Raw genomic sequence first — 18941 nt, forward strand, 5'->3', positions numbered from 1 at the left:
AGTAACAGTTGTTACAAGATGTTTCTGGATATCAAAGATCCTGACTGTAAGTGGATTCATTTTTTTCCTAAGCCTGTGTTATTGGACCCATCAACAGAAAGACAAAAGGCTTCAGTCTTCATGTGCTACACAAGACACTTTTTGAAATGGTGAGCAATGACACCATTCAGCATACAAGACTTGGTTCTTGCTGATGCATAATGTTGAGCTATCTGGCTGTCAGGGAAGATCTCTCTCGACAGAGGGCTCAGATGGTCTGCAGTTGTAACAGGAATATTGTGCTACACAAGCAGAGTTAATTTTACTTCTGCACGTGTCACCTGTTGTGGGGAAACAAAAGCAGCAGTTATATATGGCCCGGCTATGTAATTGTATTCTTGAAAAATGTTTCTGGATATAAGATCCAGACTGTAAATGGACTGATATTTTTCTAAGCCTGTGAATGGGAACCACTGGGAACCCAAAGTTCACAGAAGGATAACATGCTGTCCCAGAAGTGTGTGGAAAAAAGGAACTGAAGTTTGGGTCTGCTCGTAGACTGCTTAAGCTGTCATGTGGACCTATATAAATGAGCTGCTGGTTTTAAACATGGTCAGAAAATGAAAATTAAAAAAAAAATTAGTAATAGCTATACTTTTTCACTGAGAGGATTTACAGTGGCTATTCCCTATCTCCTGTGATTTTGAACTCCAGTACACCACAGATGACAAAAAAGAGCAAAAAAAAAAAAAAAAACATCCAGACAAACCAAAATGTGGTGCTGGAACTCAGCCCTCCTCAGAAGAAGAGACTGCCTTAATTATAAAGTGCCAACCAATCGACAAAAGCAGTTATGCAAATAAATGTGTTGTGCCACCTGGATCTGCATTGGCTAAAGGGACGAGAAGGAAATGAACATCTCTCATTTCTCTAGGACAAGCATGGGGATACAGAGCAAGAGTCAATTCTTAGTACATTGACTTCCATTGCCCCTCTGTCTTCATTATATGCAAATCTCTTTCATGCATTTTCATTGTGGATACCCTGAAAACCTGACTGGCAAGGGGATACCCCAGGACCAACTTGGGAAATACTGATCTAGACCAAGCCCGGAATGTCCTGTATTTCCACCTTGTGGCCACTGTCAGACTCCAGCCTGAGGGGTATGTTTACTAAGGTGTGTTAGTGTTTTTAACATGCCTGTAAATTTAAGGCATGTTAAACGCTAATGCGCCTATACATTTCTATGGGCACATTAGCGTTTAACATGCATAAACCGTTTTATGCATGTTAAAAACGCTAACACCCATGGCACTGCTTAGTAAACATAAACGTGAGTCTGCAAAAAATCCTTCCTTGGACGGCAACATGAAATGCTAAACTATATTCTAAAACAGCTTTTAAATATACCACCTTTAAACAGAGTACCAAACTTTACATTAAATATAACACTTGTACACTGAGTTTACCACAAAAACTATCTTTGATTTATTAGTACATGATCATGTAACAATACATCCACTTTGGATTGCCAAAGCTCCCTCCCCAGTTGCACAACCACTCCAGCACGCACTCACATGCGCCCAATTAATCCATTCAAATTCCTTATACCAGTAATTAACAGATATCCCTTAACGAAAGCACATGACAACTTGTTCCACAGCATAGAGCAATGTATAGTCCAAAGATTTTAATAGTTCACCGTGAAACTTATCGTCACAATTGCTTCAATGATGCGAAAAGAAAAAGTAAATGTCACCACATTCGCTGCTTCCGGGTTATCCAGATCTCAAAACCATACGAGTGGCTTCCATATAATGCAAGTTCAACTGGCTCTGATGTCACTCCAGCTTTCAACCGTGCTAGACTCTGTAGCTTGACCGAGGGAGATGCTCTGTAAACCCATCCATAGCTTGCTTTTAAGCATAGACTTGATTCAGTCTTGTTCCTCAATGCATGACCGCATTTCGGTGATCCTTCATCAGGAGGAACTTATTCTTGAAACCTATAATATTAATAAATGCACTGCTACACTCTTGCATTTCTTTGTTAAACCCACATTCAGGTATAAAGAAATTATGTTATATTATATTATGTGGCTGCTTACCTTCGAGACTGCATTCTAAGTGGGGTGTCCCTGGCACCGCCCCTAAATGTTACCAATTACCTTACATGCTTACGAGGATTAAATACCCAGCCAGTTCCACCCATTGTAAGGGAACCTCCCCTAAATCCATTCCACTTTGAGATTAAGACCCCTAGGGGCCATCGTTCCCCAAGTGTAAATACAGGAAGTACCGCCAGGCTACCACAGCAGTCCGGCTGTACTTCCCAACCCTACTGCGCTGTTATTTCTGGCGCTACAAAAATGTATTTATTTTTGTAGCTCTGGAGTGTACCCTGCGGTAATTGGACAGTGCCATGCACTGCCTGGTTACCGCCAGGTTAACGCGGGAGCCCTTAGCGCCACTTCAATGGGGGGCAGTAAGGGCTCCTCCCAAAATGATTGTGCAGCAAGTGATTTACTTGCCGCATGGCCATTTCCTGCAGAAAGGCAAGACTTCCCTTTCAACAGCTGCGGTAAAAGGGGGCCTCAACATGTGTGTAAAACACGTGCTGAAGTCAGCGCCGGACCTTTTTGCCGCAACTTGGTAAAAGGAGCCCTGAGACACTTCACCTGAACAGATATGGTTCAGCTTTTGCTAACTCTTCTTTATACAGTACTTTTATAGTAGCTCCATAGCTCTGGCAGTCCTCCTAACTCAAAGCAAAAGAAGTTCATCTCTAATGCAGTCTGGGAATATCACAACAAATCATCTTCCAATTCTCTCCTTTAGGAGGTTCTGGACCTCAGGAATCATCTCATTCCTGAAGGGATGGGAATTTCAACCCTAAGTCCCAGTCACCTTCCCTGGAGTAGAACTGGGTTGTTCTGCTCCACAGTAAATCTCCCTCTGTTTAAGACCACTCTGTCAGCATTTGTTGTCCAGTTATGGTCCCAGGTCCAGTTTGTAGAGGCAGTGGGTTCCCAAGAATACACAATCAACACGGGTTGGGATATATATAGAAAGTATATTGTATTTGCATACATAGGCTCACAGCACTTAGTACAGATAAATATTGCAATGCTGTATCTGTGTGCGTGTTTAGATGGGAAACAATGAGAGAAAAGTAAGGATAGGGGTGTTCAGAGGAAAAAAGAGAGAGAGCTTTGGGGTAGGGCTGAAGGAGAAGAGGGGAGCAGAGCCAGGTGCTCTGGGGCTAAAGATGGGGGTATGCAGAGAAAGAAAAAGAAGAGAGAGCAGAGCCATGTGCTCTGCTTTATATATATCTAGCAGGAACAGAGGGGGATCAAATAACTTCTTTCCTTCCCAGCCTTTGTTATCAGCTATTTCCTTTGCAAACTCCAGGTTAATTTCCTGACGTAAGGAAGGTGAGCATTTTCACAGGTTTTAATCTTTGAAGTCTCTAGTTTTGGAGCTTATCTGTCTGGCTTTCATTGTTCTCAGAGAGCCCTGGTCCCAGATGCCCAGAGAGGACAAAGGTATGTTAAGTAGGGGTACTTGAGAAACAAAGGGCTAGCAAGCAGCTGGGCAACATTTGGTCCATCTGCCATCCTCAGGGATTTCTGAGGGAGGGGGGAGTTATCAGAAGCTGGGTTCTCAGCAATCCTGACACACTCCTAATGTGATGTGTCTGCAACAAAATACTACTCCCTCTTTCTGATATCTTATTCTAGTGTCTGTGGAGATACTGAAACCATTAGTAACAGACACTGTGTGGGCCACTCCTATATAAGGATAAAATTGTCTTCATTGATTTATACTAAGAGGCCATTTTTCTGAATATTTGTCAAGTTAATTAATTAATTAATTTATTTATTTATTTATTTATTTATTTGTTGCATTTGTACCCCACATTTTCCCACCTCTTTGCAGGAGTTACCTGAAAAATCTTTGTTTTTTAAACTTTTGCTGTTCTATGCAGCTTTTAAATTTTATTCAGCCAACCAGGCTAAATCTAGTTGCTGCTAAAGAAGAGGCGTTGGAGCCATCTAGAGGTATGGCTTGAGTTTAGCCAGATGGTGCTAAACTTAACACGGACAACCTTGGTCAGGCTAGAAGCATGTTCTAAAATAAATCCAAGTATATCCAGGGGACAAAAGTTAATCAGATGCAAATACCCACATTAACTTTAATGCTTGCCATGTTGAATATAAAACCCATTGATCATTGCTTTTATTTAATTTAGACATATTTCAGATTCTGTGCTCAGTAACTACCAGAAGGAAATCATTACTCCTTTGGTCTCGGAGCATTCCGGTCACAGTACTCTATACCAGCAATTCTACCTGCACTGGTAACCAAGGCAACAAGTCTGTGGCTAATGATTCACTCAAAATTCACTCTGGGGGTTGATTTATTAGTTTCCTCTGTCTGGGGGTGTTTCTTGTAGTTTTTATTTGTCTTATAATTGTCTTGACTTTACTACTTTCAATTTAAATGTTTAAGTTAATAACCCATTCCTGCATAACTCATTTTATAAAGTCACAGCATGGAAGACAGAGAACATCTCAGAACTAGACCCACCTTACCAGATCTTATAAATTCTTTAGTGCATTTTAGTATGTTGTCTGTCCCTTTCCTCACAGCAGTTAGCAAAAAATCAGTGCAGGTTCTGTGGCAGTATTCATTTTCTGCTGCTTCTGTAGACCTGTGCTACCCTCTGAATGTTGCCCTTTTCCTAATAATGATTGATGAAACTGCCACAGCCCTTAAACCAAAGTAGGCTAACTAGATGTCCCTGATCATTTTTAATCTTAATCATCTCTCTATACATCAATGGTAAGTGCTTCCAGCCAAATGCTTAACATAAAACTTTCCTATCACAGCTACATTGAGAATGGATAATTTTCAAACAGTTGATTAACACAGGTAAAATGTTTTTCAGGTTGCTTTAAGTCTCTTGAAAATTGTCATCACAGTGGGGAATTTTTCCATAGTATTTCTGCGAGTAAATGTGTGTTTAACTGTGGGAAAAATAAACTTTAGAAATAGTCTTCACCATCTCTCCAGGAAAAAGGGACAGAGCTGAAGGTGGGGTTAGGACAGGCATCATAAACAATGTATATACAGTATGAGGATTTCATTTTGAAATTCCGACTCATTGTTTACCTTGCATATTTTGGCATCCTGATAGTGAATATTCTGGTAGAGGAAAGGAAGTACCAGAGTCAGAGGGACAGTGAGGATCCAAAGGGAAAAAGTGGGCACTCCACTGATTAGTACTGGCAGCATAAGTGGCACACTGCCAACTACCACTTGGTCCCTTACCTTTTTCCACCAGTCCCCATGGGCACTATAACACTGCCTGTTAATGCAATCCATAGCTATGGTGGTAAGCGGTGTATACCAGCATCAATTTGCTGCAGCCGACCTCCCTGCATGACTTTCTATGGTACAGACTCATCAAGGTCATGACTATAGGCTCATTGCTATACTGGGTGCAGAAGTCTATAGTAGGGCCAAAACTGTTCAAGGTTAACCCCCCCCCCCCCCCCCCCCCGTTTACTCAGCCATGCTAGCAGCTGCCGTGCACTAATGCTGACACAGCCCATTCACTTCGAATGGGCTGTCGGCATTGCCACGCGGCAGCCGCTACCACGGCTTAGTAAACAGGGGGGTTAGCCAACATTTCCTTTCCTTCCATCATCCAGTATCCCCACTGAGTGGATATTTGCAAAGACGGGATATCATGACTCTGATAGGATATATATATACACCACCTTTCTGTAGGTACAACAAAGCAGTTCACCTAAAATTGTAAAATGTTATACATAAATCAGGAGGACAATCAGAAATATACAAACTCAAAGCAGAAACATAAGAAAATGTTACATTGTAAGATAATAAACAAATAATTGACAGATAAGCAGGGACAAACTATATTATCCCAAGAACAACCATCTAAGCCAAATCAAAAGGTTTATTCTTCTGGAAAAGTCCAAGATAGAAAATATGATTTTAGATTAATGTTTAATGCTTAATAAAACTTTCTATACCACGTACTCTAGGCAAAGTAGGTCTAGGTTGTTTACAATCTTAAAACAAATTCAGCAAAGCGGTCCTTTTACCAAACAGCAGTAAAAGGGGTCCTGCAGTGGTGTGCTGAGGACCCCTTTTACAGCCACCGGTAAATGGCGGGTTTTGTTCCAGAAGGAAATGACCATGCACTAAGCCAAGGCATTGGCATACTCCCATTTCTTGGGGGAGTCCTTACTGCCTCCTATTTAGGAGGCGGTAGGGGCTCCAGTGGTAACTGGGCAGTGCGCGGTTCTGCCTAATTACCTCCGGGCACACACCCCCTGTGCTAGAAAATACAAAAGTGTTAGGAAAAGGCAATTATCCAGCCTCTTTTGAAAAATGATACATTAAATCCCTCACTATCAGAAAATTATACATCAGTTTCTAGTTGGACTTTTATTTTTCATTTAATAAAGAAAACTCTTTTAGAACAATTTAAAGATTATGTTTTTAAAAAATTACTTTCACCTGCAGCAGTCTAGCTTCCAGAAGTTCACAATATATAGACTACTTTACCCTCAATGATTAGTGTCATTCACGGACACCTTGACAATGAGCAAGTAGTCTCGATGGTTTCCCTAGATTTCTAAGCAGTGTTCGACATGGTAAATCATGTTCTTCTCTCCACAATGAGAGACATTGGCCTTATGGGCATTCTCTTTAAATGGTTCTGCTAATTTTTGTGCGATAGATCATTTTGGGGCTCATTTTCAAAACAGAAAAACGTCCAAAAAGTGGCACAAACCAGCAGATGAATGTTTCTTTTGCCCAAATATCCAAATCACAATTTTCAAAACTCATTTTTAAAACGGTTTTCTATGCTGTTCATATGCAGTGCATCCAAATCACAAGGGGGCATGTTGGAGGCCTGTTAGGGGTGGGATTTAGGCATTCCCTAAATGTGGACATTTTTCTGCCATAATGAAACAAAGCAAAAACATCCTAGCTAAAAGTTAGATGGTTTGGTCAAGACCTCTTTCAAGCATGACTAAGCCACGAAAAGTTGTCCTAAATGACTAAATGGGCACTGGAGAGATTAAGGCATGACACTCCCCCAATGGTCACTGACCCCCATCTCACCCACCCCCCAAAAAGATGTGAAAGAAACAGTACATACCAGCCTCTATGACAGCTTCAGATGTTATGGTCTGTCCTATTAGAGCAGCAAGCAGATCCCTGAAGTAACCTAGTGGTTGGTGCAGTGCACTGTAGAGAAGGGAACCCAGGCCCCTATCCCACTCTAACTGTTACATTTGTGGTGACACCTGTAGATATAATGGCTATTGTAGTGGTGTACAATTGGGCACAGTAGGTTTTTAGTCGGTTTTGGAGGGCTCAGAACTTTAAAATTGGAGGACAGGCAGGGAGGGGGGCCTGGAACTAGGAGGACACGGAGGGAGGGAGGGGGGCCTGGAACTTGGAGGGGTGAGGGAGGGAGGGTGGGGGGCCTGGAACTCGGAGGACAAGGAGGGGTATACTGTAGACATCAACTCATTTCTTCCTTTCACTATTTCATTACATTTTTCTAAACACAAAGCTCGCCCGTTTTAACGGGCTTAACGGCTTGTACTACATAAAGCGGAAATGGTGAGATGTGTACCTGGGACCTTTTATGTGAAGTCCACTGCAGTGCCCCCTTAAGTGTCCCACTGCTCTGCTGGGATATCTGTGTGGCCAGTCTGCTAAGAATGCTGCACCCCCTCCCCCCCCCCCCCCCCCCCCCCACACACATCCCAATGGCTTGTTTTTGTGTGTTTTTCCCTTGTACTTTTTTTTTAATGGTCCAAAATGATAGACATACTGAATTCAGACTTTATCTGGTTTGAGAATGGCCATGTTTGCTATTGGATTTTAGGATGTTTTCCACAAAACATCCAAAATTAGATTTAGCCATCTGATCAAAAATGCCCCTCCACGTGCCTTACACCAGGCTATTAACTCTGAATCTCACAAATAACCTTGTGGGGTCCTGCAGGGTTCATTGCTGTCTCTTTCTTTCTTTCTTTCTTTCTTTCTTTCTTTCTTTCTTTCTTCTTTCTTTCTTTCTTTCTCTTTCTTTCTTTCTTTCTTTTATTTTGGCCTTTATTTTTCTTTACTTTACTTTGAATTTCTAGACCACTTGTGACAAAAGTTCAAAGCGGTTTACAGATTTACAAAAGAGGTAACCGAGACAGTCACTCGGGGCTCCTTTTACTAAGTGGCAGTAAGCCCAACACGAGTTACCGCTCGCTATACAGGAAGTACTGCCGGGCTACTGCAGCAGCCCGGCAGTACTTCCCATCCCTAGCATGCCGTCATTTCCAGCACTACAAAAATTTATTTTTGTAGCACAGGAGTGTACCCAGCGGTAATCGGGCAGTGCCTTGCGCTGCCCAGTTACCGCTGGGTTAGTGTGGGAGCCCTTACCGCCACCTCAGTGGGTGGCGGTAAGGGCTCCTCCCCCGAAATGGCCACGCGGAAAGTGCTTTACTTGTCGCACGGCCATTTCCTGCAGGAAGGCGAGACTTCCCTTTTACCAGCTGCGGTAAAAGGAGGCCTCGGCACGCATGTAAAACACGCACCAATGCCAGCACCGGCCCCTTTTTGCTGCAACTTGGTAAAAGTGACCTTCAGGTACTACAATCAGCATCAGCAAAAATAACATTATAAAAGTTACAGTAAACTCAGATAAGTCTAAGAGACAAGTTACTAACATAAAAATTGTTTAAAAGGAATAGTCTTAAAATATTTTTTTAAATAAGGTACAACTCACGTTAATTATCCAAGCTTAGGGACAAATCTTTCCAAGCTCTAGGGGCTTGGTAAGACAATAATTGTTCAAAAGCACTGAGGGTCCTGTTTACTAAGGTAATCTTTTCCATGATCCTCTTGTTGCGTTCTTTTGTATTTCTTGAACAAAGTTAGTAGAGAACATTATGCTGACACAGTTTTATTCCAATGTCAGAGCAGCCAGGGACCAGATCAGTGAGGTGAAAGGGTGTGTGTTTTGGGTGCGAGTCTGTGAGGAAAACAAAATAGGTTTATTTGAAAAGAAAAAATAGTCATTAGTGTAGGTGAAAGGTGTATGAAGAAGTGAAAAAAGACAAACAAAAATTTGTCTACTTCAGTGTGTCTGGAAAAGATCTGTGAGAAAAAAGTTAATTAACTGAAATTAAATATTTAAAGCAGGAAGTTACCAAAGAGGTTATTTAGATCTTGTCCAAAGGTGATTTTCAAAGTTAAGGGCCCTTTTACAAAGCTGCAGTAAGCATTAACCCATGTTTACCACAGCACAAAACGGCTTACCATGGGGTGTGCTGAAGCATCCTGCAGTGGGATATGCGTGCATTACCCGCATAGGGGTGGATATGTGGGCGGAGAGTGGGCATGTTCTGTGCTAATTGGTTAACACATGGGCATTTCTGTGCGCTAACCAATTAGTGCATGTTTAGCGTGTGAGTCCCTGCCACCTACAAAATAGGTGATGGTAGGGGCCTATGCACTAATGGGAAATTAGTGCATGGTCATTAATAGGAAAAAATTGGAAAATCAGCCAAAATAGCCTTAGCATATGGGAATGACCCACATAAAGGCACGTTAAGGACACCAATTTAGTTGTGATTTATAAGGAGCAACGAAACTTTCTCCTTTGAAGATAAGTTGGATGATTGTCCTACTCAGTACAAATGAAATGTGCTTAATTGCTCAGCAAAATGGAGCCAAGGCAGATCAGAGTATGAAGGGACCCATCTTGGCTCCATTTTGCTGAGGAGCCCTTACCACCACCTCAAGTGCTCCCCCTGAAATGGTCACGCGGCAAGTGGTTCACGCACCGCATGGCCATTTCTTAGAAAAAAATGACAGCCTTTTACCCACTGTGGTAAAAGGGGGCCTCAGTGCATGTCAAAAAACATGCACTGATGCCTGTGGAGGCCCCCTTTTACCGCAGCTTAGTAAAAGGGGTCCTAAGTCCAGTATGGCCCCATCCCGCATGGGTTCGATTAGCATAGTGCATTCCTATCCTTCCAGCCTTTTCTCAAAACTTTTGGTGTTATCAGGAAGGTACCTTAATGGTGCCTTCCTGACAATAATGTAAGCGGGTATTCTCCCCATTAACAATTACCAAAACCTATCAGTAAATATTGCTATCAAGCGCTTTAAAATAAAGCGCAAATTTTAAACCATTAAACCTTTGAATATTGCTTACGCATACAAAATTCAATACAGTCCTGCCCTCTAGCATCCCTATTTAAAACAACAATAGGCAAATGAAACCAGGCATGAATTAAAGAAATACAGCCCAGTCAATTTTGTGGTTTAAGCCAACAGGTTCCAGTATATTCAATCTATTGATCCGACGTGTCGTTGAAGTCTTTGCAATTAATTTCCTCCACAGTTCCAAGCAGGTTCACAATCTATGGTAAAGCATCTTAAATCCATAAATCTATGCAACTGTTTAATGCAATGTTCCATAAGAGGAGCATTGCTTCTGCATACCTTCAAATTAGACGTGTGTTCCAGCATACAAAGTTTCAAGCTATGACTGGTCATACCAACATATAGCTTTTGGCACGAACAAACAATGACAAACTACAAATTCACTCTTATATTTAGCAAAATACTATAATTGATAAACTTTTCCATCAATCAAATTTTTTAATTCTTTAACTTGCAACATCATGTCACACACACGGCATTGTAGAGATTTAAAAGTATTCTTTGAAGTACATGGAGGGGCATAATCGAACGAAAACGTCTATCTCCATGGGCGTTTATCTCCAAGAACGGGTCCGTGAAGGGGCGGACCGAACCGTATTTTGGGAAAAAATAGACGTCCATGTTTTATTCGACAATTTGTGAGCTGGGCGCTTTTGTTTTTCAGTGATAATGGAAAATGAAAGCACCCAGCTCAAAAACGAATAAATCCAAGGCATTTGTTCGTGGGAGGGGCCAGGAGTCATAGTGCACTGGTCCCCCTCACATGCCAGGACACCAACCGGGCACCCTAGGGGGCACTGTTACAAAAAAAAAAAGGTAAAAGAGCTCCCAGGTGCATAGCACCCTTCCCTTGTGTGTTGAGCCCCCCAAATCCCCCTCAAAACCCACCACCCACAAGTCTACACCATTACTATAGCCCTAAGGGGTGAAGGGGGGCACCTACATGTGGGTACAGTGGGTTTGGGGGGCGGTGTGGAGGGCTCCCATTTACCAGCACAAGTGTAACAGGTGGGGGGGATGGTCCTGGGTCTACCTGCCTGACATCCACTGCACCCCCTAATAACTGCTCCAGTGACCTGCATACTGCTGCCAGGGAGGTGGGTATGACATTTGAGGGTGAACATAAAAAGTTGTGTAACGGCATATTTTTGTGATGGGAGGGGGTTTGTGACCACTGGGGGAGTCAGGGGAGGTCATCCCCGACTCCCTCCAGTGGTCATCTGGTCGTTTAGGGCACTTTTTGGGGCCCTATTCATGGAAAAACAGGGTCCAGGAAAAGTGCCCTAAATTCTCGCTAAAAACGCATATTTTTTTTTCCATTATCGGCGAAAGGCGCCTATCTCTGATCGGCCGATAACCACGCCCCAGTTCCGCCCTCACCACGCCTTTGACACGCCCCCATCAACTTTGTCCGCATCCGCGACGGAGTGCAGTTGAAAACGTCTAAATTCGGCTTTCGATTATACCGCTTTATTCGTTTTTGTGAGATAAACGTCTATCTCCCGATTTGGGTCGCAATATAGGCGTTTTTCTTTTTCAATTATAAGCTGGATACTGTCCTTACATCAGCTGGACACAGGATTTCTTTTAAATTTCTGTCTCAACCAAATGCTATCCTTAGATCACTGTTAGCAAAAACAAGGTGAAGTTTTATGATATCCCAATGCTTTCTTACTATTTGCACTACTTCAGAACCTCTAGAACTAAATTTTAAAACACAAGTTTGTACATCTGTGTCATTCATCTCTTCACTGTAAGAGAAAATCTCTATTATAAAACCTTGCTCTTTTGTACATTGATTCTAAAACTTTTTTAGGATACCCTCTTCATTTTAGTTTCTTCATCAAAGTAGCATTCTGTTGTTAAAAATCTACTGTTGATGAACAATTCCTTTTTTTATTCTGAGGAAACGTGATAAAGGTAAACTGTCCTTAAGACATTTGGGATGACAGCTTTCATAGGATAGGAAAGTATTCCTATTAGTAGGTTTGTTAAAGACTCCAGTTGCAAAGCCAGCCTTCTCCTGTGTTACCTCCAGATCTAAAAAATGAATCTTATTAATTGCTGAGGTCATAGTAAAGCTTAAATTCTCATCGCATGTATTAATCCATGCAGCAAACATTTTCTTGTTCACTAATGGTACCCTTCCACAAAATGAAGGTGTCATCAATGTAGTGCACCCATTTAACGATCTTTAAAAAAAAAAAAAGGTAAACAATACACCCAACATTCCTCAAATTTGGACATGTAAAGATTTGCAATTGACAGGGAAAACATAGTCCCCATTGCTACACATTTTGTTTGTAAAAAAAAGTTGACCATCATACATGAAGAAATTCTTTCATAGCCAAACGAGAAATGTTGAGCAAAAACTCTGTAGGAATAATGTAGGGCCTTTCACGCTTATCAAGAGTATCTTTCACAACTTCAAGAGCATCATCTTGTGGTATTGAGGCATATAATGATGCTACATCCAATGTAACCATTACAAAGGGAAAATTCTGAACCTTCACCTCTGATAAAATATTCAAAAAATGTGCTGAATCTCTTACATAAGATGTACTTTTAACTACTGTTCTTAGAAATTCATCAACAAAGCATGAGAGCGGTTCTAATAGCAAGTTAGTGGAGGACATGATGAATCTCCCTGGTGAATTAACAAGACTCTTATGAATTTTAGAGAGTATATAAAACATTGGTATTATAGGAGACCCAAAATTCAAATATCTATCATCTCTGCTTGTCAGAAAACCCATCTGTACTTCTTCTTTAGTCAATTTCTGGGTGTATTTTTGTAATCTGTTGGTAAAACCTACAGATAATGTTCTATATGTTTGTTCATCACTTAATTGTCTTTGAAACTCATTATGATAATCCCTTGAATTCAATACAACCATAGTACCTCCCTTATCAGCATTTTTTAAATAATGATTGAAGAATCATCTATTAAATGTTTTAAAGTTGCTCTTAATTTGCTGGATACATTGTTATAACTAAAATTATGCTGCTTGGCCCAACTATCAACCTCCTTTAAAACACTCTGTTGGAAGACTTCTAACTGACGGACAATGAAACATGGGGGTCTTAGATTGTGGACTCAAAATAGTTCCATCTCTACTCTGTAGTCTACCGTGGAAATGTACTTTTAAAAGTAGGGTCCTAAAGAACCTTTCCAAATAAATCAATCTTGAATTGGAAAAAATCAAACCTGGTGGAAGGAACAAAGGAAAACCCTAAGGACAGCAAATGTAATTCATCATCATCTAATACTGTGTCAGAGAGATTGATTATCACCTGTTCCTCAGGTTCAGGGATCTGGTTCTTCCTCATGATCTCTGTGACTCTCTTGCTCTGGCTCCTCTCCTCCTCAGTTGTCCTCTTTTTTCTAGAAGAAATTCTAGGGGCCTGAATCACTATCCCCACTAGACCCAGAACTAGAATTATCGCTAGTAGTTAATTCACTAATTATGGTCTGGTCAGTGGAGGCCTCAGAGCCTTTATGATCTTGTACTTTGTACATTCATGGGTAGATTTTGTTCTTATAATAATCCTGCTCATCCCCTTTGAATTTTTTTTTTCATTTTATTTTCTTTAACTGCTTTTTAAACTTCTCAATATTGTCTAGTAATGCAGCATATTGCTTATCATATTCCCCCTCACTAACACTATCCTTCATCTTTTTCAAATCAATATCTTTTCTTGGCTTTGATGTACTAAAATCCTACTTCCAATGATCCTAAAATCCAATGATCAATAGCATAAAGTCAAAAGAGCACTTATTTAAAAGCTGGTTCTATTTGTCTAAAAAATCAAAATCGCCCTTGAATACTTGTCATTCTAAGACTCCTAGGGATCCTCTCCACTTATAATACTCATGAGTATAGACACATTCATTTCACTATTCACTATTTTATGATTCAGATTTAAAAGTTCTCTCTATAATAATGAATTACTGCCCTCAGTTTCTTTGATGTCAAAATGGGAAGGTCCAGACAACAAATTACTTGTAAATCTATATATAATCTTCCACTGATTAGTGGCCATCCTGCTGTATTGTAGACAGTTACGAAATCTTGCAGGAAAAATATGGAGATCAAACAAAATATGACAATCCAGAAAGGATCTTTCACACACACTCAAAGTGAAAAAGTGTTCACATTTATTTTCAAAAACAGCTGCAAAGCTTTCCACATAATCTTCAAAGCAATGATTTTCATACAAATCAACCTGTGCATCCAGCTTTTCCTACATAAGCACACAACTATGGAATGCATTACCAAAAGCCATGAAAACAACTTATGATCACCTAAACTTCTGGAAATCATTAAAAACTAACCTGTTCAAAAAGGCATACCCTACCGACCCAACTTAAATGCCTGTACCCTGCAACACAACGAAACCAAAGCACGTAATGGACATATAATAACTCTTCCTCTCTACGATTCCCTAATGTGTCTGTACACACGAACCTTATTCTACCACAACATTACTGTATTTATTCATACCGGAATTGGCGAACGCCTTTACGGTACTATGTAAGCCACATTGAGCCCGCAAATAGGTGGGAAAATGTGGGATACAAATGTAACAAATAAAAAAATAAATAAAATAAATAAATAAACTTAAACAGCATTCTTGTAAGGATTCTTAAAGTGCCTGATCACAACAGAACTTAAGACACGGAGTGCAAGATTACTTGCTCCCCTTAACACAATCCACCGACGGGACCAGTTTTGCCATAACTATTGGCTTTTGTCAGGGTCTTCAGAATTATAGAACAGACACCCAATCTAAAAGTAAAAAATACTAAAGTGTTGCTAAAAGAATCTCAACCAGCATAGAGTTAAAAAGAAAAAAAGGACACTGAATTTGAGGTTTCTGCATACAGAGTAGAGTCAAGTTCTCAATTCAAACATGGTGCTGCTGACATCAGACGCCAATACATGCATTCCATGTCACAGAATACAAAATGACAAAATAATGTAAGCTGGTACTCTCCCCATTAGCAATTACTAAAATCTATCAGTAAATATTAGTATCAAACACTTTAAAAATAAAGCGCAGATTTTAAACCATTAATCGCTTGAATATTGCTTATGCATACAAAATTCAGTGCAGTCCTGTCCTGTGATGTTTACAGCAGGTAATACAATCCACAAATGTGGAGAACTCAATGAAGTCCCACGGATAGTCACAATACAGCAAAGCAGTGGGTAAAAAACCAGGAGTCCCAGAGTGAAGATGAACCAAACTTATACTAATTAATAATGTTTGGTTCATCTTCACTCTGGGACTCCTGGTTTTTTACCCATTGCTTTGCTGTATGTTTACAGCAGGTACATTTACCAGATTTTGCCATTTTTGTTATTATGGATGTAGCTTCATTATATACTGTTATACCTCAATATGAAACTTTAGAAGTAATTACAACAGCTCTGGATAGAAGGGTTCAACCTCAACGGATTCCTGTTACAATGGACAAATGTGGTAATTACAAAAAAATGTTTTGGGTTTCAAAATCAATTTTGTGGACAGATTCAAGGCGTGGCTATGGGGGCCTCATTGGCGCCCTCAGTAGCTGCCCTATATTTAGCGTTATTTGAAGATCAATTCATTTATGGCTCACATTGGTTTCAATACATATTAATGTGGAAATGATATATGGATGATATTTTTTTTCATCTGGGTAGGGACTAAACAACAACTTTTGAAGTTTAAACAGTGGTTTAATTCATTGTGATGCAATTTGAAGTTTATGATACATTTTGGCAGTCACAGTTTGGTATTCCTAGTTGTTTGGATATATAGAGTAGGCCATATGATTCAAACTACTCTTTATCAAAAATCTACAACATGGAAAGCGAATGCTACATACCTGTAGAAGGTATTCTCCGAGGACAGCAGGCTGATTGTTCTCACTGATGGGTGACGTCCACGGCAGCCCCTCCAATCGGAATCTTCACTAGCAAAGTCCTTTGCTAGCCCTCGCGCGCCCGCGCGCACCGCGCATGCGCGGCCGTCTTCCCGCCCGAAACCGGCTCGAGCCGGCCAGTCCAGTATGTAGCAAGACAAACTCTTAAGGGAAGACACAACTCCAAAGGGGAGGCGGGCGGGTTTGTGAGAACAATCAGCCTGCTGTCCTCGGAGAATACCTTCTACAGGTATGTAGCATTCGCTTTCTCCGAGGACAAGCAGGCTGCTTGTTCTCACTGATGGGGTATCCCTAGCCCCCAGGCTCACTCAAAACAACAACCATGGTCAATTGGGCCTCGCAACGGCGAGGACATAACAGAAATTGACCTAAAAAAAATTTACCAACTAACTGAGAGTGTAGCCTGGAACAGAACAAACAGGGCCCTCGGGGGGTGGAGTTGGATCCTAAAGCCCAAACAGGTTCTGAAGAACTGACTGCCCGAACCGACTGTCGCGTCGGGTATCCTGCTGCAGGCAGTAATGGGATGTGAATGTGTGGACAGAAGCCCACGTCGCAGCTTTGCAAATTTCTTCAATGGAGGCTGACTTCAAGTGGGCTACCGACGCAGCCATGGCTCTAACATTATGAGCCGTGACATGACCCTCAAGAGCCAGCCCCGCCTGGACGTAAGTGAAGGAAATGCAATCTGCTAGCCAATTGGATATGGTGCGTTTCCCTACAGCCACTCCCCTCCTATTGGGATCAAAAGAAACAAACAATTGGGCGGACTGTCTGTGGGGCTGTGTCCGCTCCAGGTAGAAGGCCAATGCTCTCTTGCAGTCCAATGTGTGCAGCTGACGTTCAGCAGGGCAGGAATGAGGACGGGGAAAGAATGTTGGCAAGACAATTGACTGGTTCAGATGGAACTCCGACACGACCTTTGGCAGGAACTTAGGGTGAGTGCGGAGGACTACTCTGTTATGATGAAATTTGGTGTAAGGGGCCTGGGCTACCAGGGCCTGAAGCTCACTGACTCTACGAGCTGAAGTAACTGCCACCAAGAAAATGACCTTCCAGGTCAAGTACTTCAGATGGCAGGAATTCAGTGGCTCAAAAGGAGGTTTCATCAGCTGGGTGAGAACGACATTGAGATCCCATGACACTGTAGGAGGCTTGACAGGGGGCTTTGACAAAAGCAAACCTCTCATGAAGCGAACAACTAAAGGCTGTCCTGAGATCGGCTTACCTTCCACTTGGTAATGGTATGCACTGATTGCACTAAGATGAACCTTTACGGAGTTGGTCTTAAGACCAGACTCAGACAAGTGCAGAAGGTATTCAAGCAGGGTCTGTGTAGGACAAGAGCGAGGATCTAGGGCCTTGCTGTCACACCAGACGGCAAACCTCCTCCAATGAAAGAAGTAACTTCTCTTAGTGGAGTCTTTCCTGGAAGCAAGCAAGATACGGGAGACACCCTCTGGCAGACCCAAAGAGGCAAAATCTACGCCCTCAACATCCAGGCCGTGAGAGCCAGGGACCGGAGGTTGGGATGCAGAAGAGCCCCTTCGTCCTGCGTGATGAGGGTCGGAAAACACTCCAATCTCCACGGTTCTTCGGAGGATAACTCCAGAAGAAGAGGGAACCAGATCTGACGCGGCCAAAAAGGAGCAATCAGGATCATGGTGCCTCGGTCTTGCTTGAGTTTCAACAAAGTCTTCCCCACCAGAGGAATGGGAGGATAAGCATACAGCAGGCCCTCCCCCCAATCGAGGAGGAAGGCATCCGACGCCAGTCTGCCGGTGGCCTGAAGCCTGGAACAGAACTGAGGGACTTTGTGGTTTGCTCGAGATGCGAAGAGATCCACCAAGGGGGTGCCCCACGCTTGGAAGATCTGGCGCACCACTCGGGAGCTGAGCGACCACTCGTGAGGTTGCATAATCCTGCTCAACCTGTCGGCCAGACTGTTGTTTACGCCTGCCAGATATGTGGCTTGGAGCACCATGCCGTACCGGCGAGCCCAGAGCCACATGCTGACGGCTTCCTGACACAGGGGGCGAGATCCGGTGCCCCCCTGCTCGTTTACATAGTACATGGCAACCTGGTTGTCTGTCTGAATTTGAATAATTTGGTGGGACAGCCGATCTCTGAAAGCCTTCAGAGCGTTCCAGATCGCTCGTAACTCCAGAAGATTGATCTGTAGATCGCGTTCTTGGAGGGACCAGCTTCCTTGGGTGTGAAGCCCATCGACATGAGCTCCCCATCCCAGGAGAGACGCATCCGTGGTCAGCACTTTTTGTGGCTGAGGAATTTGGAAGGGACGTCCCAGAGTCAAATTGGTCCAAATCGTCCACCAATACAGGGATTCGAGAAAACTCGTGGACAGGTGGATCACGTCCTCTAGACCTCCAGCGGCCTGATACCACTGGGAGGCTAGGGTCCATTGAGCAGATCTCATGTGAAGGCGGGCCATGGGAGTCACATGAACTGTGGAGGCCATATGGCCCAGCAATCTCAACATCTGCCGAGCTGTGATCTGCTGGGACGCCCGCACCCGGGAGACGAGGGACAACAAGTTGTTGGCTCTCGTCTCTGGGAGATAGGCGCGAGTCGTCCGAGAATCCAGCAGGGCTCCTATGAATTCGAGGTTCTGCACTGGAAGAAGATGGGACTTTGGGTAATTTATCACAAACCCCAGTAGCTCCAGAAGGCGAATAGTCATCTGCATGGACTGCAGGGCTCCTGCCTCGGACGTGTTCTTTACCAGCCAA

The sequence above is a fragment of the Microcaecilia unicolor genome, chromosome 1 (assembly GCF_901765095.1).
Source record: "Microcaecilia unicolor chromosome 1, aMicUni1.1, whole genome shotgun sequence".
In the NCBI taxonomy this organism is placed as follows: domain Eukaryota; kingdom Metazoa; phylum Chordata; class Amphibia; order Gymnophiona; family Siphonopidae; genus Microcaecilia; species Microcaecilia unicolor.